General features: G+C 37.5%; 1 long non-coding RNA gene across 1 annotated transcript in view; it reads left to right on the top strand.

The window, feature by feature from the left end:
* LOC110396159 overlaps positions 1 to 17,966 on the top strand; it is a 97,995-nt gene extending 80,029 nt beyond the window's left edge. The window contains exons 5-6 of the long non-coding RNA XR_002436815.1: positions 14,335 to 14,416; positions 16,930 to 17,966. This is a non-coding gene — a long non-coding RNA (uncharacterized LOC110396159). The remainder of the gene's footprint in view (positions 1 to 14,334; positions 14,417 to 16,929) is intronic.

Here is a 27,526-nt window from a genome sequence, read left to right as displayed (position 1 = left end):
AAGGAGAAGGAGAAGGAGAAGGAGAAGGAGAAGGAGAAGGAGAAGGAGAAGGAGAAGGAGAAGGAGAAGGAGAAGGAGAAGGAGAAGGAGAAGAAGAAGGAGAAGAAGAAGAAGAAGGAGAAGAAGAGGAAGAGGAGAGGATGCAAGGAAAGACATTTTGTTATATTTCTTGTTTTCCTTTCCTAGGACAAAACGTTCCTCATCTTTGTTCTTCCTTTGAATTGTTCATCCAGGCACAAAGAAGTAGAATGGTGATCCTTGTCAAACTGTTGTAAGTTTGTAGTTGGGGGAATTAAATTTAGCCTTATGTGGATTAACTTCACAAAAAAAACAGCAAGTGACAAATTGGTGGGATAGGGGCACATTCATTTGTGCAGAAGAAAAACTATGTCCTTCAAACCTTGCATTGACTTGTAAGGACTCACATCAGTTTTTAGCTTCTTTTTCATTTTATTTCAAGGGTAAATGTCTATGAACAGAGCTTATACACCCTTCTATACTGTGAAGATCTGAATGAACTAAATATAATGAACACTTCTACAAGACATCATATGTTTTTTAACCTGAGCCACAGCATTTATCATCAGAAACAGTTGGATTTTAGAGGTCTAAAGTATGACTCCATAATATGACTCTATAACATTGAGTCCTTGGGAAAAGATCTATCCCTTCTGGATTGAATGTGTGTAATTTTAATGTAGCATGAATATCACAGGCATTCTTTTCTATGTTAGTTATTTAAAATTATATATATATAAAATGAAAAAGAAAAAGAAAGAAAAAGAGAAGAGAGAAGAATTTTCAGTGTACCAACAGCAAAAACAAGGCGTGAATTACTTCGTGTGTGTTTAACCAATTTTACACTTGAATTCTACATTTCATCTTTCTTTGCTATACCTAAGAGTCTATTGAAATCATGGTCGAAGCCTTTGGTTCAGTGTTGCATTCAAGTGGGCTGTATTTTTTATAAGAGTAAATCCTCCTAAACACGTTCCTTCTCTCTGTACTGATTCTACACAGATAACATGCAGCCTCTCTGCTTAACTTTTGTTCTGAAGAAAGAGTTGTTTTACACAGAAAGATGCTGGTTTCCTGTCTCAGTAATCACAATGGAGCAGGTGTTCCATCTTCCCACAGATTGCAGGTGTTCTCCTGGGTAGCTTTCTAAAATCATTTTGATGTGTCCTTGATTGATATCAGCGAAGCAAGTAATTTGGCAGTAGACTTTTTTTTCCAACTGGGCTAGACTATTCAACTTTGTTAAGCTTGTGCAGGTGAAATCTTCAATCTTCAGAGCCTGTTACCAGGCTTTACATTTTATTAATATTTCCAAAGGACCTTATATAAGGTACTGCACATCTGTACATCCCCAGGTGATGTCATATGGAGCTTTCTCAGTAGTTTTAGTGAGGCAGTGATTTTATTCTCTCCACCTCTACATAGAGAATTAATGGAGTTTGAAGGCAGTTGTGATGAGTGGTGTAGATTCAATTCAGTACTTTCTGATGAATGTCCAGCAAGCTTGAAGCTGAGCAGAAAATATTCCTTTGACTAATATTATTAGGAAACTTTGTGAAGGCAGTAACTTGATTTCTCATTTCTTAACTTTTTTACTGTTCCACGTATGGACATAAAAGGGTATACACATACCCTTGCAATGCAATTACCAATGCATTGAGTACTGTTGCACAGGGTAAAACACGAAGCAAACCTCTCAACGCAAAAGAAGATATCAAAAGTCCTATAAAAGAACAATTTGTCAGTACTTGTGTAGGTCTAGTCCGGGTAGTAAATCTGTATGAGAACAGAGATACATCCATGATGTTAATAAAGTGATTATATTTACATGACAACATAGATTAAAGAAAGAAGGTATGACAGTATAAGACACAACGGGGAACATAGTGGTATTTTGAGGCATTTCAGCAAATAGCTATAAAATCTGAAACGACTAAGGAGTTTGAAAATATTGTTATAAATTGTAATAAATATTGTAATAAATATTGTAATAAATCTAAAGATAGTATAAATACTTAAAATTTTATTGGGCTTATTTAATAAAATTGAATTATTGTCTCACAAATGTAGTACTTACAGTTAAAAATACCACATATTAAAGGGTTTAGAAAGAATAGTAAAATGCAGCTCGCACTTAGCAAATGTGTCAAAATAGAATCACAGAATCATGGAATCACAGTGATTGGAAGGGACCTGAAGAGATCATTGAATCCAGCCCCCCTGCTAAAACAGGTAGTCTATAATAGGTTGCACTGGCAGGCATCCAGATGAGTCTTGAATTTCTCCATAGGAGGAGACTCCACAACCTCTCTGGGCAACTTGTTCCAGTGCTCCGTCAGCCTTACCATAAAGAAATAAGTTCTTCCACATGTTAGTACAGAACTTCCTATGTACAAGTTTTAGGCCGTTACACATTGTCCTATCACTATGCACCACCGAGAAGAACCTGACCTCATTTGCCTCCCACCTCCCTGTAGGAATTTACATTTATCAGATCCCCTCTCAGTCTTCTTTTCCCCAGGCTGAGCAGACCCAGGTTACTCAGCCTTTCCTCATACAGGAGATGCTCCATGCCAAAACAATAAAAAGCTCATCAGGACACAAATGTATAGGCAAAACTATTACTGTCATTTTTTGACTTCTGAGCATTACACCTGACAAGTTTGCAGCTGCATAACAGATTGCATTGTATGTTCTGGTCAGCTGACTTCTCCATTCCTCTTCTCTCTTTTCCACAGCAGATGAAACTGTAGAAGATATAATTTCAATTCTTCAGTTCTTCTCAAAGGATTTTAACCTGTTTTTCACTTCCACCCCAGACTGTCACACCTTTAAGGATAACTGCAACTGCAACTTCCTGGAGACCAATGAAATAGGGTGCCTGTAGCTTATTTTGCTTCCTGACCTACTTGGGTAGGTGTTCTCTGATCATAAATACCAAGCTATTCTCTGTGAACACATATAGAAGAGCAAACAGTGTTAGCTCTTCCTTAACTATTACTAATGTGAGCAAAAAGTAGGACAGATGTCTGAAACTCTGGACATACAGAATGGGATGAAGTGGCTTTCTAGTGATGAGTGTAGTATCTCAGATTGTATTACAGAAAGCAGAGTTCAAAGAATTCTTCATCTAACAAGGATAGGTGTTTGCTTCAGGGTAAGTGAAATTTCTCTCAAGGTATTATTAACTGTAAAAGAAGCTTGGAAACCTGTTCACGTGCACACATCTCCACCAGAATTTGGTACTGACTTACAATCCCAGAACTTGTATGTTTTGTAGTATCCAGACTAGAGCAGAGCCTCAGTCTTTGATCTACTATGGCTGTTATAATGTAATTTTAGCATTCCCTTCATTACTAACTAATCTCTTTTGCTGAACTGAATATTTGGCTATTCAACCCAAGGTGAAAGAATTTCAAACAGAACTACTGAGAAGAGCCGACTTCTCCATCACCTTCCCTATTGTTGAACAAACATGAAGCCACGAGATTAGAGAATTATGTCTAAGGCAAAGACAGAAACTGAATCTAGACCCTCCACATAATACAAACAAAAGAGGTGAGGTTCTTTCCTTTGATAAATGTTCTAAGTGGAGTCTGATTGAATTGGCATGATGTAAATTTTCATTTGGGGCTGGGCCTAACAGGAACGATATGCGGAGAGTAGGTATTATACTGCTAAGTGCTTGATTAAGCCCAGCCACAGAAACAAATTTTAAGGTATCTTCAAAATAGCACAGATGCACTTCTTATTCAACATATTTTTTTCAGCTGCAAAACACATAATTTCAGCAGATTGATAGGGAGTTGGGAGAATGAAGAATGGATAGTTCTTTGTTGATTTTGTGGAACTTTCAAATCTAAAATAAGTTGTTAATACAGTAGAACTCTTGTGGGTCAGGGTTTGGGGAGGGTTAGATTATTTATTTATTGGTTTGTTTTTGTTTATTTTTTGTTTGGTTGGTTTGTTTGGTTGTTTTTTGTTTGTTTGTTTGTTTGTTTGTTTTTGGTAAGAGGTGTCTGTATGTAATGTTGTCAACAGCTGCCAAACCACATAGAGGTATACGTCTATTATAATGGAAGAATCTATTATCAATTTAGGTAATGCTTTTCACAGTGCACTGCGCAGAAGCAATGTCAATGCATATGAGAAATATGCAGACCTTCCTCTTACTTGTACAGTTAAATCCATCTTTCCAGTTCTGAGCTTCTTCTCAGCATGCTGGCTGAAGGTCAGTGGTAGCACCTCTCATTCTGTACTGTGTCTGCCACATGCTGGAACAAATTTTTCTAGTCAGACCATCAGGTTCTATAAATAGCAGTTTTCCATCACTGTTCTTCACTTAAGCCAATATACCTATGAAGTTAGGGGCTAGCTGTTTATATTCAAGTTATCAATGACTCTTCAGTGAAAAAAGAAAGACTTGTTAAAAATAGATCTTTTTTATACAAATGCTGTCTGGAGGCACAGCTGCTCAGATGCAAAGTGTGTGCCTCAGTTCTTCCACCAGCTTCTTTACCTCCATTGCCCTTACAATGAGACTGTGTGAAGTGTAGGAAGTTTTAAGTTTCCTCTAGAGTTTGTAAGAAACATGCATAAATAATAGTGAAGTACAGAAATCTCAGCCTGTAACTCTTGAACTGCTAGTCCTGCCACAGCTGAAGTACAAGAGCCATATTTGTCTTTCTTTACTCCACAGGGTTATTTTGGGTTTCCACTGGTGTTGGGAGAATCTGGGTCACAGCTCAACCATCTGTCTGTACATGACTTTTCCTCAGAAATGCTTTCAGTCTCATTTTACTCTGTACCTATGAAGTGAAAAGCAAGTGGACCTGGCTATGATATTTCCACAAATTATGTTTTCATTCGAAAATGCTGCTGAGGTGAAATTGAAACTTTATTGTGGCAATTTGTTTTGGCAATTGTTTGTTGACATAATTTCTTTGCTTTAAGGTGAGGTTTCTTTCCAAAACCAGCTAGCTCAATGTATCCTAGCAGTAAGAGCACTCTCTTGGGACAAGGGAGACTTAATGTCAGATCCCTGCTTAATGTGATTTGAAGCACAGACAAGAGCTGGGGTTAGCTGAGAAGTCTTCATAAGTTATTTTCATTCCCTTGGAAAAGTTATGGCTTGGTGGAGAGCATTGCGTTCCGTGATTGTGACATTTTGTGACACCAGTCCCCAGTGCAGCCTGGTAGTATGATGATAAATTCTTACAGTTGGGAACCTGGCAGCAAAAAATGGAGAAAACTCAAAAAAAAATCTAGTTCCTTCTGCTCTCTCCCTAGGACAGAGTAGACTGTGGGTGTTGCTTCAGGCTTATTGCAAGTTAAGGCTAAAGGTTAAACATCTTGGTTTCTCCTACCAAGATAAAGGTCAAACAGGTAACAGAATGAGGAAACAGGTTTACATAGTAAAATCAATAGAACTTATAAGTCCATTCCAAGCGGCTGGTTGCTGGGCTCCCTCAGAGATGCTGAGGGGTCATCTGAAATTGAGGTTGTCTGTGTTGTTCTTGTAATTATTCTCCCCAGCTGGATAGGGCTTCTCTGAAAAAAATTTTACTTTGGTTCAAGTCTCCAAATTATTCCTCTACTTTGACAGCAAAATACTAGTTCCAGAGTGTCTCTCAGGGCATTATTTCTACCTTTGTCGTTCCTTTGAAATACTTTGAAGTGTCTTGTTTCGTTATTAATAAGGAGATCTACTCTAATGGATGAAAATTTTGCCATTTGTCATCCATAGCTGCTAATGGAATGTTCATAAGTTTATTTGAGAAAGGGTCTCTGAACCCTGAAGTAATCTGAAGTATTGCTTCCACAGTTCTATCAACTGTGTTTCCTAGTAGATTCAAACACAAAGATTAAATTTATCCTATAGCATTTCACAAAACCTAGAGAGCCCTTCTGTATTCCTGCAGCAGCTAATATCCTGGTTCATCCCTCCACAACTGCATGATTTGTAACACAAACCTCTTCATACTTTAATAATACCATATAATTTGCCATATAACAGAAACTCTCCTCAGTAGAGCATCTCTAACCTGTTTCACAATTGAAGTTATGTTAAGGACTTTCCGCAAGGCCTCCACATAGCTTGTCACGGTGAGACATGTGACTGATTTGACAGTTAGAATGCCACTACTTTCTCTTCTTTATAGAAATAATTTCAGCACTAGCACTCACTTAACCCCAGTAATGAACAGACATTCCTATGATATTTCCTTAGTGCTGTCTGCCTGAGGTGAGTTTGTGCTCCTTTCTGAGCAAGCCTGACGATCATGATTGCAGGGCAGTTTTGCAAAAGTGGCATTGACTTTACATTGCTTATCTTAAAATTACATCTCTTTTTATATAGTAGGATTTTATCTTCTATTTCAGTCTCTTGAGACATTTGGCAAGTTTATCTTTTAATCCTTGGAAAAGCAGGATTTTGCAGTATTTCCTTTCTGATATTAATTCCTTGTGCTTTGGAAGGAAGTGTCAAAATCCCTGCAAAGGGACAATTCTACTGTAACTTGCCCAAAGGAAAGTTTCTTTCTAACATTAGGCAGTAAATCCTTGGCATGTGTCCCAAAACATGAGGATTATATCTCTTACAAGCACGGTATTATCTAAAATCGCTATAGATATAAGTGTTGGGTCATATGAACATGTAATTCTCTGTGTAAGACTTTGCTTTTTGGTAAGGCCACAGAAAGATAACTGTGCTGGCCTGAAACCAAAGACTGAAATCATACTGAGACCAAGAGGATTCTGGAACTGTGGGAAGCAGGAGTTTTACAGTGATTATAAGCTAAAATAAACAGTGAAGTAGAAGGGCCTTAAATGTGATTGTTATACACAATAAGGGCAGTTATAGTTCCCTTAGTGCTGCTGCTGTTACCTGGCTAAAGAACGGCCATGGGCAGACCAAGGGTCCATTCAGATTGGTTTTGTGAATCAGTTCCCTTGTCTGTGATGACATTAAGGAGATGGATAGGGAAGTAGATAAGAACAGGAAAAAAACGCAGTCCTAATTCCCTAATTTGCTCTCTCTTCATTGTGCAGCCCAGGGGTTGAAGCAGGATAAACTACCACACAATATCCTGTGGCAAGAGATTTCCACAACATAACCATGATTTTGATGGGAGAAAAAGGCCTCCATCTAAAAATGTTAGCTGAAATATCAAACTCTAAAAGAAACTTCAGGGCTGTGTGTGTATGTATGTTTTCAGATGGTGGTTATTTTTTTTTTCTTAATCTGATGGATGCCTGTGGAATCCTAATGGCAGAATAAATATTTTATTTTGTTTTTATTTGGCCAAGCTGTGAGGTAGCTGGCTGTTAATGAAAACCCCTGGTACATCACGCATTTGGAGAAATGGTCAGAGTTTATATTTGGCTTCTTATGATATTCGCTTTAGATTTGAATTCTGCACTGGCACTTTGGAAAAGCAGCAGCAGGTAATGGAAGAAAAGGCAGACAGATTTTGATCTCTTTTTCTCACCGTTCTGTCTGAAAATATTCTGATTTCAATCTATGACAGAAAGTGTATTAACTTTCTCAGCAAGAGCAAGCATTCATGAGAACTATTAGCTACTGAATATACATGAATCTTTTTCTGGTAGATTTTTGTGCTGCAGGGAATGATGAGCTCCTTGTACTTTTTATTCTGAGATTTACACACTTTAGCATGTAAGTTTTGGAGTACGTTAATATTGCAGTTGTATCCAAAAATACCCATGCTACTTATCAGCAGTGGTTAAAACTGTCCTACCAGGATGATTCTGCCTCAAAAACAGTTAAAGAGGGACAATAACCTGTCTAGCTTGCAGGGATTTTTTCTTCCCACTTTGCAGTCTGTTTTGTGGTCACAAATATCCAAGCTAGCCTGAAACAACCTGTGCTGTGCTGTGCTGAGGTAGTGACTACAAGGGCAATGTGTGCCAGTGTAAATCCTGGCTGCTCCCATAGAGGCACTATCAGCTTCCCCTCACAGTTTTAGACCCCTAGAGGTCCAAGTTTTTTGATGTGAATATATATATAAAGTAAACATTTTTCTGTATGTACTATACATATACACAAAGTGGTTTCATCCCACTTTCAGGATAAATCTGTTTAAATGCATTGGAGCAGTCTCTAGTTCAGACCTATAAACCAGTACTGAAAACCCCTAAGACTCAGCAGAGGATGGGGAAGCTGTGTCATGCTGCTGATTTTTGCTTAATTGTTTCCCCACTGCTGTGATTTGAGGGTTAGTGTGTTACATTGTGCTCACACTGCCATCAGCTCCGGACACAGCTCCCTGCAAGCATGTGGTTCCATGTCCAGATGAACGCAACCATAACCTCATCCAAGAGGAAGGGGTGCAGTCGGATGTACACGTCCCATTGCCTGCAAAGGCTCTGCCGCCCCATTGTTCCAGTGTCTCAGTGGAAGTGGATCAGGAAGCTTATCTAAGGCCATCCCCACCCTTTCATTGGAAGCAGTTGTTTTAAAGAAATGCACCACATTTCCCTCCCTCTTCCCTTCTCCCCTCCTCTCTGACTTGGAGCTTGCAGCCCCAGTTGTTCTTTTTGGTGCGAAGAAATATCATTTTAATTCCTTAAGCGCTATCTCTTCCTTCGCTTGGGGCTCGTGACAGGTGCCCCTTTGTTCTTTGATTTGATATTATCTCAAATAGCCTTGGAGCTTCAGCCAGGCCAAAAAACTTGCACTGGCAGCAAAATGCCCAAATTAGCATTTTTGCTAATTCCAGAGAAACGCAAAGCTGCTGAAGCCTTGCCAGGAACCTGTCAAACTAATTTGCAGTGGGAAAAGTGGATCTGGGGTGAGGAAAACGTTCAATTGAATATGGCCAACACAGACTTTCCTATTCCTCCTTTAAAAGATAGAATTATGAATTTCAAAGTCAGGTAAAATAATTTAAGATACAATTTTTTTCTAATGTGATTGAAAATCTTATTGCCTTCAAGAGTCATTTCCCATCTGTATTCTACTAAAAACAATATTGTTTCTATAAAGCACGTAAAATGCTCAATGCTGTTTTTTTTCAATCTCAGTAATTTCCTACATTTTTCACTTTTCAACTACATAATTATATTCATTTGTCTGAGCTCTGAAGTTCAGTTGAGTTTTGTGTTTTGTTTTGTTTCTTTTTTAATGTCTGTTTTGTTAAAGATGTAGTTAAATAAGATTTCTTCTCTACTCCCTCTGCATAGTTTGAGTTTCAAGCTTTGTCTGAAAAGTATATGCCCTGCTCTCATCCAGTTAACTCCCTGACTATTGCCTAAGGCAGGCAGAAGTGAATGGAGCCCTTGATTTTGCTTTCCCGTCCTCTACCTTTGCAACATATCTGGAGAGCACAGAAAAAGCATAGGGTTATATAAACAGTAGATGAGCCATTGTAGGGTGGGTCATATTTTACAAGCGGAGTAGCTGAAGAGTGAACTATTATCTGCCAAGAGCAAGGAAGAATTGAGGAGAGAACTGTACATCTGAGTCATGGTGTCCCTCCCAGGGTAGTGTGGTTCATGCCCAACCTTTGCTGCAGGCATGAAGTTTCAACCTGGTCCTTTATACTCTTCCTTACCAATATCATTCAAGGTCCATTATTCATTTTGAGTGGATATATTATGCAAGTTGTGGTTACCAGTACCTTGCCATGGTCCTCAGGAAGAAAGAAGTAAATTGTCAACGAAATAATATTAAACAGTTTTAGTAGGGGAAAAATCAAGGAAGGAGATACAGTTTCTGTTAATAAAACTAGGACAGGCTGAAAGAGCTGGGGCTGTTCAGCTTGGAGAAGAGAAGCTCTGAGGTGACCTGATAGTGGCCTTTCAGTATCTAAAGGGGAGCTACAGGAAAGAAGGGGACAGACACTTCAGCAGGGTCTGTGGATATAGAACAAGGGGAAATGGCTTCAAGCTTAAAGAGGGTAGATTTATTTTGGATACAAGAAAAAAATATTGTACAGTAAGTGTGGTGAGACACTGGAAAAGGTTGCCTGAAGATGTGGTAGATGCCCCATACCTGGAGACTTTCTATATGAGGCCGGATCACATTCCTGTTCATTGCAGGGGTGCTGGACTAGGTGACCTTTCAAGGCCCCTTCCAACTCTAAGGATCCTATGATTCTATGAAAACTGTTTCCTTTTCTGTATATTACCAGACTTTTGCATTTCCTTATTACACTGAATGTCTTACTGTGGTGTGTGTGAAGAGTAAGCTAGCAAATCACTGTATTATAGACAAGATTTAAAGTACAGGAGAGAGGTGGCAGGTAGAATTTCAAACTGTGATGCTTGGAGAATTGAGGGGTTTGTGTTCAAAACAGGGCTTGTTCCCAGCTGCAGTGGACTGCAGGTGGTAAAATCAGCTCTGAGCTCCAGTCTCCAATTCCTAATCTTCCTCTTTCTTCACGTATACTGACAGAAGAAAGGTTGTAGAAACCAAGGATGAAGCTGTAGATGATGATATGCCACATGTCACAGGCTGAACTTCTCTCATACTTTGCAAACCAGTCTTGAAATGAAAAAGAAAAAAAAAGATTTTAACATTCAATTGTGTATTTTAGCTGAATAAGTTACTATTATCTTCCATTTCTATTATTTCATAGTATACAGACTGAGCCATCTCTCCCTGTCTGATGTTAGTATGTTAAGCAACAGGATCTAGCTTTGAAAGTGACTCCACTTTGAGCAAGAGGTTGGACTACATGACCTCCAGAGGTACCTTCCAACCTATTTTTTTTTCTATGATTTTACCAGCCCTTAGAGAATTTCTGTTACCTGATGCTCTAAAACACTAAAGTGAACATCTCTCTCTTCCCTCACCCTCACCTATCTGCGAAACACAACTCTCTTTTACCCACCAGGCCCCAGTTCTGGCTTCACACAGGCTGTAGTCCAGAGGATGTTGCTGCTGTGGCAATTGGAGTCACTGACACTGCTGTAGTCTCCTGGCATCCTGTACCTGGGGCCTGCACTGACTTCACCACCCACGATGGCTCATGTTTGCCTTTGGCAACTTGCCCTGTAGCATGGCTTTTTCAGCATTACCTGAATACCCACAGTGCTTTCTTGAACAAGGACTTGGCATAGAGGATAAATAATCTATGTTCCTCTTTGCTAATGCATCCATGAAGATGACACTGGTGTAGATGCAATCATAATGAAAACTCAGTTTGGTCATGCTGAGATCATTGGTACTCATTGAGGGCATCTTATTTATGATTGGTACTCATTGAGGGCATCTTATTTATGTGGAAGTAGTATCTTTCTCAGAGATATCCCTGGTGCAGGTTGGAGGAGTCTTATGTCCAGCATCCTGTGCCCTACCTTGTGGCCACAAATGCAAATACAGTTTGTGGGATCCCTCAGTTATTTTTTTTTCTTTTCCCCTCTCCTAGATTAAATAACTTTCATACTTGTAATAATACAATATAACACAAAAACTTTTACAACATTTGCGGGACTGGAGGTTGTGGTTTGTGATACTCAGTGCATATACACTGCTGCAGCTTCTGGTGTGTTCCTGGCATTTGTTGGCAGCTACATGTGAAGTATTTAGACTCACTGTTAGTCTAGGTGACAGTCTCAGGGAGAAAAAAACATGCTCTGCTTGGGTGGCTTCTGAAGATGCAATGTTTTCACTTCTCAAAACAGCTGTTGCCTTTTGGGGGTTCTTTTGTCATGGGGGTGTTATGAATTTTAAGTGAGTCTCTTCCCCCTGCTCACAGCTGAAAAAAAAACAACAGAGAAGAGGCAATTACCTAGCACTCATCTGTTGCAATGCTGTAATAATAATGGTGTTTGGCTTGGATGCCCACGGGGACATAAGAAATTCCGTATCTTGTGCAGTTATTGGAGTTTTAATTTTACTGTTTTCACTCTCTTTTCTTTTTCATGAAAAGGAAAACCAGAAAAAATAAGCAAGCTTGGAGCATTCTTGCAGCCTAATAATAAATGTCTGTGGTGAAGTACTGTTTAGATTTCTGTAGACTGAGAAATATTTAGAACCTTCGTTACTCAGAAAAATGTTGCTTTGTTGACTTAAGAATTCTTTGCAGAATTTTATTAATAGAATTTAATTAGCATCTGTTACTGCTAAGGAAATTACCCAACACTTTTTATGCAAAATAGTTTTCCCCAGGCATCCAAACATTATGCTCTAGACTGAGTGGAGATGGTCAGAATAGCTGGTATGGATTGGTTCATTTAGGCTGCAGTAGAGAAAACATGAGTCCAGATCTCCTAAAATTAATAAGATTTGTAATGATTTGCTTGATACTGAGCAAAAATGTCCAATTTACTTGAGTATCAGTGGTATTCAAACTCAAAATAATCGAATACATTACTGGAAAAACAATTGTAAGGATACCTTGAGATTATCCATATTTTATTTTCAGGAGTGTACCAATGATGGCAAGCTTACTTAAGATGCAAAACTAAACCAAGTGAAAATTTCCACTTCATCAAGAACATGAGTTATGGCCTACCTTAATAAAGCATAATGTTTAAAAATAAGAGGGACTTGTGTCTGTAACTCACTGCTATGATGCCACTGCTGCTTTTATTTTTAGTGTAGTTGTTTAGCCTAGAGTTCTTTTGCCTTTCTACTGTGGTGTTAATTTCTTTCTTAAAGCAAGCCTAAAGGAAACCAAGGATTTAAATCTCCTTTTTCCTGCTGAGGCTAAACCCTTCAAACAAGTCTAAATGGGAGCACCATGTGTGAATAAGGTCAATAAAATCCTATACTGAATTATTAACATAACTGAGTCATCACCTGTTGAGGCAATCAAGGGGCATTTTTTCACGGCCATTAATTGAGACCGTGTAGAATTTCCCATTCCATTTCCTGCTACATCCAGCCTTTGGTAATAACATGTCTATGCCTGGAAAGATTGAGAATAATGCTGCTTTTTTGGAAAATCACAATAGCATACGGAGTTATCCTTGGACAGGCACCATTCAAATTCCCAGTAGCGCTCGAAGTGCCAAGAAAACCCCCAAAAATTCAGCGTCTTTGTTTGGTTTGGAAATACACTCAGAAATTTGGCTTTTCATTTCTCCATGGTCCAAACAGCAAGCTTCATCTTAGCTGGAGTCTGACTGAATTCACATTATGTTTTTTTTTTAATCAAATATGCCATTGGAGCTGTACTCAGGAACAGGACTTCTAAGTGCATTGTGGGCCTGGCCTTCAGGCACGAGGAGCTTTTCAGCTGATTTCAGGGTTTTTGATTTGACTCTGTTTGGACTCTGTCTGCCTAGTAGAAGTACAGTTCTCATAAAGAATCTAGATCATCCTGTTACTAGGTGGGCAAAAACCGCCAAAAAATAGTCTCTTGAAATTTGATTGGACTTCTGGACTGGAAGTAAAGGCAATGAAAAAGAAAAAAAAAAAAAAAAAAAGCTTGGAGAGGAGATAGCATATATGTTTCAAGGCTATAAACAGAGCCAGTTTCGGTTGACTGCTGACAAAATTCTACACATCCTTCTTTTCTACAGACAGGTTTATTTATTCCCATATGTTAGGCGATGCTGCAGTTTCAAATTTGTTCACTTTCATTCTTTTGAATGCATGTCTAGTTAGTGTTCTGTCTTGGGAATTAAGAGGCATTAACATTGCATGCAGTTATTTCTGTGATTTCTCAGACTCAGGAACACAAGAAACTCACTGTAAAGCTTTATCCACCTTGCATATCTAATGTGTGGAAGCCAAAGCAAAGAGTCAGTGCATGTCCAGCAAAGACCTCTTGGCTTCCATGAGTCCTTATGACTTTTAAGAATGAAAGATTATTGAGCATTTCCCTAAGCAGCAGCAGTACAAATGAATCCTGCACTGGGAGGCAGAAATATATACACTAATCCTCAAACTGGTTATCCATGCCCCAGAGGGAAATACCTGTTAGCTTTCAGGATCACTGAAATGCTAAAATCTCCCCAGGGCTTCCACAGCTTCTCTATTTTCCTACTACTTTGGTTTATGAAGTCCATTTGTTGCCATGAGGCAAGCATGCTCCTAACACGTACCTCCAGTGGGCTTAAATTGAGCCTTGACTTCAGTAGTACCCCACAAAGTTGATGAATCATCAAACCCTGAAGGTTAAAAGACTTCTGTTTGTTGAGACTGTTTGCCTTCTATCCTTTCTTCCTACCCTATCTCCCCTTTTCATGTTAAGCTATTCCTAAAAATTCACAGCTTTTGTAATTGTATAATAAAACCCGGGGAGAAATGGAGAAATTAGCCGCAGTATCTTCATTGTGAGTGTTGTACATGCCAGGTTTGGAGCTCTTCTCAAACATCTGCCAATGTTTTTATCATCACAGTGAGGAGGAATGCCAGCAGCACTGCACTCTCTCAGACTTGCTTGAGTATCACCTACATGATATTTTACCCAGCACCATGGAGGTGAGTATGCAGCTATCTAATCCCCTTCCAATTATCTTGAAGTAATACAGCGTATGATCACAGGGTCTTAAGACCTATATCCTGCTGTCTAAAACAGGGTCTATAAATAGATCCTAATCTTGTATTCCTCATTCTTATGGTAGGTTTTGCTGAGGTTCAGAACCACTATTATGTGCGCATAGTTGATTTACCATCAGGTGGCCTGATATATTTGTACTCTTGAATTATGAATGAAACTCAACTTCTCAGAATTAAATGTATAATTAGAAAATTACTAAGAATAATTTTCTCCCTTTTGCATCTGTATAAGGAAATTAACTTCAGTGATGTTCTGTCCCTATATGGATATATCCCATAGCAAGGTCAGAAAGTGACTGAATGCCATGTAAAAGTAGGGTGCACATACAAATTGATGGAAGTGGAAGAGGACAGATGCACTTTTCTTTCCAGGTTAACACTTCTGAGTTTCGAATGATCATTCCAGTTATCAGTGTAAAATCCCAGATTACTCTCAAGCAGACATTGCCCTGAAAAATCTGATATGATTGTTACTTGAAGTCCATTGAAATTGAACTGAACTGTAAACATGAAAGCTTGCTTTTTTGCTTCTTTTTGAGTCATCTGAGTGAAAACTCTAATAAACAATAGCATAGACAAATAATTTTTGTTTTAGTCAGAACTTATTCTGTCTATCACCTTTAAATTTCCATTCTGTTTTTGGTATTGTCGTGAACAAAGGTGTTGCTAACACATAACCAGATCCTAAACCGTTAGTTCTGGAGTATCATCTTTGTCTAGTTCCTCTTTCTAAAGATATGTGCATCCCATCTCCCATTCTCTCTCCCACCTACACAATACTCAGTGTGTTTACTGACCATAGGCAAACCTCTGCTATTTCTTTCCCTTCCTTCCCTGAGTTCTTTGTGTCTTTTCCTCTCATTCTGCCCCACCTTGAATTCCTGGAATAGTGTATCTGAGCAGCTGGAACATCTCCCTCACTGATGATAAAGAAAGTGCAGGCCACCCCTGCAGACTCCTGCCACCAAAAACTTGTCATGTAAATCCAATACGTAAACATGTATGAAAGTTATATTTCTATTCTCCTGCTATTATCTGTAGATTCATCAATAAAATATGAAACTTAAAATCTGTTTCTGGGTAACTTACTGTTCTATAAGTGGTTTTCATTACTAATGTTGGCATTCCTTTTATTTCTGTGGTGAAAATGGGCTACAGAGCATTTCTCTTGTATGTTATATGATACTAAATACCTTGCCTAATGGAAGTACTTTTTGTGTTCTAAAGAAGCACTGTAAATTTTAACCTTCTCCTTGTCTTAAAAAAAGTCATGTTGTCCTTGAATGCATCACTGGTTTCTACAGTTTACAGCATTCGTTTATCACATCTGGTTATGAGGTGATTAAACGAATTTGTCCAACAAAACATCCAAGATTATTTTTTGGCTTTAATAATTTGCATTCTTTCTCTTCTGGGCAAGTGTGAAAAAGACTCCTAATAGTTGGGGTCTTTTCATAGATGAATGAAACTTGAGGGAACTAGTGATAATGAACCTGAGTCAAGGTATGTTTTGCTATGCCTGGATTTCCTTTGTCCCATTCTTGCTTGAAGGGAGAAGGCTAAGGTGTCCTCATCTCTCTCTTGTCCTTAAAATGATATATGTTAGCATTGATGACAATGATTCCAGAAGGTGGATGTCTGTAAGAGGAAGCTCAGTATCATTTGAATTTCCTCCTGCCTTGTAACCTGAAGAGGGACTCAAAAACCTGATGTTCTGCCTATTTTCCTCTGCACAACCAGCAGAAAAAATTCCACATTCTGTGGCACAGGATCAGACCATTATTTGCAAATAAGATAGGAAGTTTTGGCAAGTGTTTCTGGCCAAACTGAAAAACAATTTTGAGCTTGAACTTTCTTAAAAAATATTTATTTATACTTCAAGGGGTCTGCTTCCAAACACAACTTGCAGTCTTTAGTTAAATATTTTGGATTTTCTGATTTTTTTTAAGCTTTCCCTCTTTATCAAACCTGATGAATAGCAATTTATAGAATTGTTAGTCATTTAATTTGAAAATTAATTAAAATTTAAAAAATGAAATATTATTGTAATGACATAACATATTCATATATACACGTTTGTAGGAAAGACTCTTTAACAGAAAAGTATCTGTTAATCAATGGACAATGAATATCGTTATCCCCCAAGTACCACCAGATCTTATGTGAACTATGTATTCATTAGGGCAGGAGTGTCTCATTTTCATTTAGTTTGTCCTATACAATGCCTTAAGAATAATATACATGTTTTCTACAGAATAGAATATGGGAATGGATTCTCTTACTTGTTTTGTATCAGATTAAGCTGTACCGAGGACACTAATAGATTGCATGGCAACGAAGTAAGAAATTTTAGCTGAACAGGCTTACAGCACTTTCAGGACAGAGCTGTATCTCGTGTAAAATTTCCCTGTTCTGCCTCTCTGCTTTCTCCCCAGGGCGAGAACCTGAGGCGTCCATCATCTAACAAGGATTCATTCATTGTCTATCCCTGACTCCTTCCATCCTGATCCTGGGTCCTGGGAAAGAACAACACAGCATCAGATAAAACAATGGAAAAACAAAACAAAACAAGAAACAAAAAAAAAAAAAAGAAAAAAAAAGAAAACCAAACCAAAACAATAATTAATTTGCCTCCACACTGTTTTTCACCTTGTTATCTGTTTATGCCATTATCTCTGTAGACATTTTTTGTCAGGATGAGGTAATTACTAGATCAAGGATAAGTGTACTGAATATTGGAGAGGGGAAAGTCCCGAGGAAGAGGAATGAAGAAATGTCTAGTTGGGTGGAGATAAAACGCACTCACTGATGATGGAGAGCAGAAAGATGAACTCAGAAACATGGATATGGAACTAGAACAATGGAAGAGATTGAGAATTTAAAGAGATCTATTGGACAAACTACATGATTTTGTGCATCCCCCTGCTTGCTTCTTTCACTCCTACTTCTTTTGCATTATTTAAAACAAAACAAAACAAAAAAAATTGTTTGATTTGTAAAACTGCCTTGATTGTTAATCATGATTCTATTTTTCTAAAGCAGTACATACCTGCTACTTTAATCTCACTAGAAGTGTTTATGTATCCCTATTGATACCAATGGCAATTTTCAGGAAGTGCGATTTTAAGTAAGCGCTTGTCTTAATATCTTCCATTTTCTTGCATTATTTTGTGGGGCTCCTTTCACAGGACTGATTGCTTTGTCTCCTTACAGGCTTGTTCACACTACGTGGCTCTGTTAGACTCTCCTTGTGACTTCACATTTATAATGACTTAAGTTTAGAAATATTAGCAGATTTATAATGTGATTTGATATATTAGTAATTTATAATGTTTCTATTTCTCAGTCAACTATTTTCTCTCACACATAGCACAGTAAGCTGCAGTGTTGCCGTACCTTGTCAGGAAGTACTGGAGATAGATGGGGTGTGCAACTGGAACTGTACTGAATAAAGTGATGAAAGTGCTGTTAAGGCATTTGTATACTGTGCTTTCTGCTGACAAACAGGTGTCCCTTTATGTTCTGGCAGAATGTATATGTTGTTGTAGAAGGCCTCTTCCTTACAAGAAGTAGTATACAAATATAAGAATGATCATAGAAAATGTTAAGTTTATTTATTTATTATAATTAACGTAAGCTAACAAGTAAAAGTTATACTACATAAAGGTCGCTCCTCTCAACAGGTACACCTGAGCTTAGTTCTTAATTTGTCTTCTAAATTCCTTACTCTTGCAGTTTTATGGAAAGAATATATTTAGGTTTCTCTGAAAGTAATGCCTTCTATTTATTTCCATGGAAAGTACAACAGCTACAAAGAGCACAACAACACTATTTGATAAAGGAGATTCTCAACTAAAAAGCACTGTTTTTTTTAACATAACTATTAGTTATGCATTCTCTCCAGTGATGAACAAAAGCCTGCATGCCACGCTTGTCAAAATCTGCACCAGTGGAGGTGACCCACTGTTACCTGTCACCACTGCTGAAACGCACCAACCACTGCCTTGCTATTTGGTCTCCATAAAAAATGTTCAGCAAACATCAATGGGTATCAGCAGGTGCCATTTTTCCTGCAAGGAGGAATTCAATGACACACCTTTGTTTCATATGGACTTCCACATCAGACACCATTGTGTCAGAGTGCCCCTATGCTGCTGTCCGTCACACAGCAACAAAGTGTGATGGGATATTGGCGGGATGGTTCAACCTCTACTGCATCTGCCTCTGATGTTGTGGGCCAACATGATGAAACAGCAGGCATTATTTTCAGAGTAGTCCTTGTTGATTGCAAGATGTCAGAGGAGAAAAGCTTTCAGAGCTTCATCTATAGCTATGGCTCTCATTAGGTTTCAATGTGGAATCACTGGGCTTTGTTTAGCTGAATATATGTGACATTTTCCCACTCATTTGAATGGAGATATGGTCAGACTTCAGTGATTACATATACTGCAGTAAAGGCAAAATAATTTAGTCTTCGATCTGCAGATTTCCGGAGGCAACTAAACAAGTAGAAACATTTTTCTTTCCTATTCTTGATCGAGTTTTTTACCAGCCATGTGGAACCACTTTTGTTTGCATAGCCACAGTTAGACTGAGGTACACTTTAATAAGATCCATGTGTTTGAAGGATTTTTAAGCCAAGAACTACAGACTCTTCTCATTCCGTATTGGAACACAGTATAAATCCTGTACATATATATGTGAGTATGCATATATGTACGTGAATGTATGCATACATGTCTGTAGATATGCATATATTTTTCAGTTGTTCAGAGATTATTCCTCACAGACTTCAACGCTTAAAAATTTCTGAGGTAGTGTTGTTAAACACCATTACAGTTTCTATTCCTCCTCCTGAAAGTATCAAAGTTAGACACTTAATATAAGCTATGCAATATGGATAGAATTATGATGTTCTCTATTTAATGAAGAGACAATCAAGGACATATCATTATTGTATTTGGAGGTGGATTGGATACAGCGCTATTGCAAAAATATAAGGGATATTGCAAGATTGAACATGGCTTCAAAACATGAAACATGAATCCATTTTGCTGAATTTATCCTAGAGAAAGTCATGATCTGTAACTACTTTTCCATGTCTCTGCAGTTCAGACAAGACAAAATACAATAAGAACAGAATCCTAAGAAGAATTAAAATGAATTTTCATACAAAGAAGAATCCTCTCAGTATTATTTCCAGGATTTTCTGGAACTGACTATCTGTATTCGTCTGGTTTTGCAGTAGTGTAGCAGTCTCGCCGTAGAGTCAGCCCAGAAAAGGTCTGCATAATGAAGAATGAGACTCATTGTTCTCAACAGGAAGACTGTCTTCTGAGTTATATCACAGAATCACGCAATAGTTAAGGTTAGAAGGGATCTCTGGGTCCATTGGGGCCTGCCGTGCTCCAGCAGGGACACCCCGAGGAGGGTGCCCAGCACCACATCCAGGTGCCCAAAAGAACCCATCCTCCTTTAGGTATTTATACACATTGACAAGATTACCCCTGAAGCTCCACTTTTCCAGACTGAATGACTTTATTCTGTTCATTGAATTGATTATGTGGGTGATTGACTTGTTTCTTTTCTGCAAGAGAAGACACAGCTGGAGTCAGAAGTGCACATTCACAGAGTGTGACTACCTTCATACCAATGCTAAGAACAGGACTATCATAGAAAATATCATCAAATAATTTCAGTTGTGAAAAGTCAAGTCAGTACATGGTAAGGAAGTTCATCAGCGCTCACTACATCATCATCAAATGTGAGAAAAGGTAGCTTTGAAAGCTATGCCAATTCACCATATTCTGATTAAGGAGATATTTCATAGATGAAAGAGGAATAAGCACCAAAGAAAACTGAATGGGAGTGAAGACAGTTTTCTGCTGTAGGAAAAGAGCCAGTGGAATTACTATTTGTTCAAGAAGTGACCTTTTCCTCTTCAGTGGATCTATTTTCATATTAACCTATCTTGAAATCAAAGTAATTTCTATCCACTGTGTGCTACCTTGGAATTAGAATTTATTCTTTCTTTTATATATTTCAGCTACTGATCACATCCTGGTGGGTAAGCAAACTTAATTTTAGACTTAATCAATTCAGTTGTTTCACAAAACGGAGCCACAGAATAAGAGTTTGTCTTTGACTCTATTTTACTTGTTGCAGAGCCTTTCTTGGTCTCTTCTCTGGAAGTGACATCAGCAAACAAAGTAGAATTTAGTGGCATTTTTTCAAATAAAGATTGAAAAATCAAGGCAGGAGGATGTTTCTGGGAGAGATAGGAGTAGTGTTATCCTTCTGTCAGACTGGAGGAATTTGATTTCTAGATAAACTATTTTTTGAAATTTTCATTCTTTCTTCAGCCATGGGACAAGTATTGTACATTTTTGTTGTGTGTTCTCTGGACTGATTCCTACAATACAAAATACTCCTCATATGGAGTAATGCAAATTCTACTGAATAGAGTACTTAATATGCCTGAAAGAAGCCAATTTACATCAACAATGGAGTGAGCCTGCTTTGACTGATATTTCAGAGTTGAAAATAAGGTCTTCACAAATATTTTCTTCTCTACTAAATATCTTGACACACTGAACTTTCATCGTGACTGAAATGGGTTGTGTTCCTGTATCCATCTAAAATACTATTAAGCAATATAAAGTCCAGGATATGCAGCTTCAAGTCCACCCTGTGCTACAAGTCAAGAAACTGGACAGCACTGATGTTGCTAAATTTGAGTCTTAGAAGTTCTAAGACTTCTGCTTTTAGCTTCCCCAGTCCTCCTGTCATGCAGTTGGAAATGCTCAAGGGCCCTTCTGGTGTCAAGGGAGTCTGGGCTTTCTTCTCAATGCTTTCAATGTTTCAGGCTATCTTTGATTTTCTGAAATTAGATGATCTCATGGCCCCCAGTTTCCAGGGGCCACCCAGCTTGTTGCTCAGAATTAATCTCCAACAGTTCATTCTTTCTGAAGCAATTTTTACCCCCTGGAATCTACTCTATAGAGTTCAGAAAATGATTAGATTTCCATTTTAATTGGAGTTTGTCCTTTTCTTTCCCCCTCCCCAGATGTCAACATTTCATGTGGAGATAGAATTTTGAGTTTCAACCAGGTTTTAACAAAGAATATAGCTGCCACAAGGTTTGGTCATAGTAAATTGTGAGCCAAACTGTGGGAACTGTTCATACCAGGGCTCAAAGCAACCCAAACCACAGTCATCCTGCCTAGAAATTAATCAAAATAGCAAGGACAACACTGAATATGGTTTTCAGCTAGATTTTTGCCTGCCATTTGGAAATGAAACACACATTGGAACCAAATGTTTTTTAAATCAAATGAGTGATTATAGCAGGCGGTAACACATGAGACATGTTCACTCATTAGTGATCTACTGGAATGTATTTGTGGCTTGGACATCCTCTTGACTCATGAGAATCTTTCTCCTGTTGCATTTCCCACTATCTTTCCTTTTCCCCTGATTGGCAAAAGATCCATAGACATTTTAGACTGCTGCCTTTAAATGGGTTAAAATGGTTTCCTCTTGCAAAATGGATGGAATGCTAAAAAGTTAGTTACTAAGTAATTTGTGCTTTCTTCTTGACGGAGGTGTTCTAAATCACATTAAAAGGATCTCTTTTTGGAAAAATCTTTGTAATAGTTACTTGATGAAGGAGAAAACATGTCAGAATTAAACTCCTCCCAAAGACCCTGAGAGCCTTCTTCCGTGCATGTTTTGTCCCTGTACATAAAGCTTCCCACTTTAGAATTCAGTGTGCCATCTCTCAAGTTATAGCTAATTTTAATTTGCATTTCGCAAAGAAAGATGTTCTCTACCAGCAACTAAGACAAAATCTCATTACTATAGTCTGGAATTCTGCTTAAATAATGGGAAACCATCTCTTGCCAAAAGAATCCTATTGCAAAGTAGGCAAAATTGGATAGTGTTTTCATATATCAGTAGTTATGCAAGATGGCAGTGGATATAGCACTATATGTAAAGAGCATTATGGTACTTCACTTGGGAATGATGCCTCTTATTTTGCAACCTTCTAATTCTTGTAGAAAAGTAGATCAAGTATCTCTTCACAATTTGGGAAAAACAGTGGCTCGTTACAGTGTGTTATAGATGACTCTTAAGGAACCTATAGCTTTTCATTGCTGTCTCAAAACTCAAATTAGATGGCCCTGAAATATTTTCTTGTCAATTTTCTAAAAGGTTAATTCATTAAAAAAGCTCTCAAAATTGTCAATACTTAAATTTTTCTATATGAATTTACACATTTTTTTCTGTCTTCAGAATGTAAAAAAGCTAATTAAATCATCCAACAATCCTGAAGGAAAATCAAATCTTTTCATGGGAGGTCAAAATAAATTTCCATGTGTGTAAAAGCATTTATTATAATCATCTGTTGACAGAACAACTGTTTGTTTGATGTTGCTGTGCTCAGAATTCACTGAAAGCAACTGAGAAATGAGAACAGTGAAGATTTGGTGATCAGCAGTTTAACACTCCTTTAGTAAAATAATTTCCACTTGTGTTATCTCATGTTCCATTCTGTATAAATGAAACAAGGAAAAGTTTTACTGTTTGCTTTGCTTTTTCCCCAAACAACTGAAATATAGATTTCCGTTTCCATAAATCCATCATATGCATAGCACTATAATTCACATATGACTTTGTTTTACCACTGTTCCAAATCCAATCCCAAAATTTAATATAAATAAATGTTCAATGTGAAACTCATTTATAGATATATTTTCTCATTTGTTTCTCATTAAAACCAGTGGTGTAAATTCAACATTCATAAATTACACGAAATTCTTTTTTATGAAGAATGTTTTGCAGTAAATTAATAAAATGAAATAGACTTGCTGGTCAATTTTTAAAATTTAAGGAAAAGAATGCAGTCTGTATATTTTCCAATCCATTCTCCCACAAGGAAGAAAAAAATGGAAAAGTTAGAAAAGGAATAAACAGTATTTAATATTTTTGTGTCTATAGGGGGAATTGCTGAAAAAGAAAAAAAGGACAAAATCCAGAACTTTACAAACAGAAAAAAAAAATGCATTTGAGTGGCTTTAATTCTCTGTTGCAATTCTTATAATCAAGAAAACATAGTTTAATATTTTGCTAAAAATAAATAATGCTTGTCCTATTTTGTGGTTTCTTTTTTTGGGGAGGGGCTAGGGGTGTTTTTACGGGGAGAGGGAGGAGGGGCTGCAACCAGATACAATTTTTTTTTTTAAAAAAGGAAGATTTAGATGAGTGAAAATGGCAGATAGTGAGAGGTTCTTTTCTGTCTTATCTTAATGCAGTAACAAATAGCATAACTTATTGTCCGTGCTGTCAACTAGAACAGGCAATTTCTTGACTGACCAGGAGGTCTGATCCTTATGAAGACAGCATATATGTTAAGTAAAGCAGTCTTGAATCCAAAAACTTCTTCAGCGTGGACACCATGTTCTTCACTCTTGGACATCTGAAATGTCTTGTCAGCACTCAAGATCGAGACAATCTTAAAAGAAACTCCAAAAGAAAAAGAAATCCAAAAGAAACTCCCCACCAAACCCAGAAATGCCCTCCTTAGTTCCCAGCAGTCTTAGGAAAACTGTAGTTGATGTTCCTGAAAAAGAATTGTCTTCTTTTGTCAGTAATTCTCATCACTGCTACCTAGCATTGTAGTGAAAGCACTTTTACCATACAGTTACCTCAGAATGTTCTTGACCTATCTACTTCTTCAAATATTGAAGTTGTCTAATGAATGTTGATTTATGTGGTCTTTCTAAAAAAATAAAATTAAAAAGAAATAAAAGAAGAAGTAACATCAGCTTGCACAGTGGTTCCCATTAGATGTATACTTAAGATATTGCATGTATACTTAAGAAAACCGGTATCCTTATTTCACATAGCAGAAGTTACACTGTTAAAAGCAAATTCTGCCACATCAAATAATGTACAGATGGCTTTGATGTGAACACCAGCACCTTGTCTTTCCCCTTTTGCATGGCTGACCTTGGGTCTGATTGTCCCTGACACGGTCACTTAGCAAGAATTTACAGCAAGTGGAGTGTAAAGGCTTACACATAAGTGTTAAGATAACTTAATGACATAAAATTTTAATGGTGAAAAAATAGTACTAGTTTAATAGGTGCAGCAAATAACTACTATTCATTTCAAGCTGTTGTGAACTTTTGTACCTTCTTATATTTGGGTATATATAAATATATATGTATATATACACTCCTTTGTATATTGGGCATCTCATGCAGTACCCCAGCTAAAACCATGGATTATAGAAATAATTAAAGTAATTTCATAAAACTTCATTTAAGTTCTTCTGTTTCACTGAGCTCTCGTAAGCACTTTTCATATTTTTGGGTGTAATGTGATGAATGCACAGAATTGACCAAAACTGCATATGGAAGGCCAGAAAAAAAAGTACAACCTACACAAACAGTGTCCTAACCTTTCTGAGAGGGCAAAGTATCAGGTTTCTATGTTTTAACTTTTTTTGTGTGACTTTTTGCTGCCCCAAGTGACCATCATCATCAAAAAATTTGACATCCAGCCAGTTGTAGTTAGGATGAGAAACTGGTGATAGATGTTCTTCAGTTTATTTACTGAAGATATACAAAATTCCATTTTCCTTATAGCAAGAATCCAACAGCAGACAGTTTATTTGCTCACAGCTTGAAGTGCCTTTAACAGAACTGGAGAAAAACGTATCCATATCTGTGTCCCAGTCCTTAATTTAATGGTGTATTTGGAATTTTATTCCAACTTCCCTCACCTTCTATCTCCACATAAATATACACACCTTCATTAAAAGAATAAAAACTCTGAAAGCTCTTTCATTCAGATGTAAATTTTTCAGATGCAAGTTTGTGTATCTTGCATCTGTAAATTCAGATGCAAGTTTTTTGTCATGGCACAGCACTATATTTCAATGTTTGAGATGTGTGTCTAAGACAATCTGAAGAACTCCTTTTTTGCTGTTACTCATTACTCTCATCAAGCTTTCTGTGGCTTGATATCAAGCATAAAAGGTGTGCCACATGTTCCTTTTTAACAGACTTTAAGCAAACATAAGTGCACGCTGTTTCTGAGGGTTCATAGGGTGGTCTGGGCAGAGTATTGCTTGCCACTTGCAACGAGCGGTTGTTAAACTGAGGTGGAGATAAGTTTTCAAAATTTGTGATCAAGACAATAGCTCCATTCTACCTGATGCACAAATATACTCATCTTCCTCCATTCAGTGCTGTATATATCTTTGCTGCTAACATACTGAATTTGCTTCATTTTCTTCCATTCAGTGCTGCATATATCTTTGCTGATAACATACTGAATTTGCTGTTAACTCATCTGAACTGGTTTATCAGTTGGAAAAACTCCTTACTCAGGAGATTCCTCTTCTGGTTTTGATTTGCAAACCTACCATGAACGTGAAAGAAGATAAAGAAACTGAGGAAAGAAGCTTCTTGGTCAACAGTATCTAGATTGTACAACATCTGAATAGGGAACTGAAGGGGTTAGAAGTATGCACAAATGTGTGTGTCAGCCTTCTCTTTTTTGGGAGGCAGGGAGCCTGTGTGGGCAAGCTGAGGACTGAGGTACTGATTTGGTTTGACATTTTTTTAAAAGCCACGCCAATTCATTATGAGCCCTTCATAAATTTCATAAACATCACTGGATGTGGTTATGTACACATAGTAGGATATTTATTTAATTATGTGTGTTTACTGCGTCCAGTTGTGATTTAAGGGATGCAGACCTCCACCCCACCCGTGATGACATTTTCTTATTGTTAGAGTGATTTCCGTGCTTTTAAATCTATAGATACCTAAGTTCTAATCTCAGCACAGAATGTATCACTTTCCAACTTAACTGCCTTATTGGCATCAATGTAATTTTTAATCTAAAATATGTTGTGTTTACATCTATCTCTATGAATACACATATATTGCATACATTTACTTATGTATACATTTTAATGCACATTTTGCAATGAAGAGACTACAACACAAAGAACACTTTAAATGTTATTATCCACTTCCAGCACATAAATTAATCCTGAATATGAAAGAAAATAGGTGTAATTCTCTTTTACTGACAGCTTCTGTTCAGATATGCACCAAAATCTCTGCGTAAGGTTACTGTCATTGGTCCCATAGTAACTTTTCAGTGCTTTGAGCACCTTTCAGGCCATTAAGTACAGCCCCATGCTCACTGCAGTTTCCTTCAGAACGCTAACAAAATACTAACTAACTAACTTAAAAATACTAACTACTAACTTAAAAAATAAAACTTCTAAGGCTCGAAACTGACAATAGTCTTCAAAAGTATGAACTATACGTGCTCTTGATGCAAATTGCTAATACAGTAACTATTCTTTTAATAAGAATTAAAATTTAATCTCTTTAATACTCAAAATTACAAAGCAAAAGAGCAAATGACCAATGTAAACACTTCAGTCAGATTACTGTAATCAAAAAATACTGCTGTTTTATTACAAGCTACATATAAAAATCAGTGTTATTAGCAACTCCAGGGCACTTTTCAAAACCTTGGTTTATTCTACACCAATGGAAAATAAATAACAATTTCTGCTTTAAATTTCTCCTGTTTCGTGTGTAATAATGGAGGGATGCATGAGATTCTAACAATTGATAAAAAAAATCAAGGGATAAAATATTCAGAATAAATTGCTCTACTGCAGTTTACCAATTATCTGCCTCTAGAATAATCTAGCTTGTTCATTTTGTTGTGTGGGAAGCAACTCTGGGAATAATGGTCACTTGGAGGAAATATTCTATTTCTGCCAAAGGCCATCTTCAGCTGAGGTGTTATCTGTTTCTCCCTGCTGCTGTTATCTTGATCACTCTATTGTCTTGAAGGAGCATGTCCATTTCAAAGAACCAAATAAGTAAACATAACATCGCAGTCCATGCGAAGATTAAAAAAAAAAATAGGAGGAGAGAAGGGAAGGGAAGGGAAGGGAAGGGAAGGGAAGGGAAGGGAAGGGAAGGGAAGGGA

The sequence above is a fragment of the Numida meleagris genome, chromosome 3 (assembly GCF_002078875.1).
Source record: "Numida meleagris isolate 19003 breed g44 Domestic line chromosome 3, NumMel1.0, whole genome shotgun sequence".
Classification (NCBI taxonomy): Eukaryota; Metazoa; Chordata; class Aves; order Galliformes; family Numididae; genus Numida; species Numida meleagris.
The sequence above is the reverse complement of the archived record's forward strand: the minus strand, read 5'-3'. Positions and strand labels throughout refer to the sequence as shown.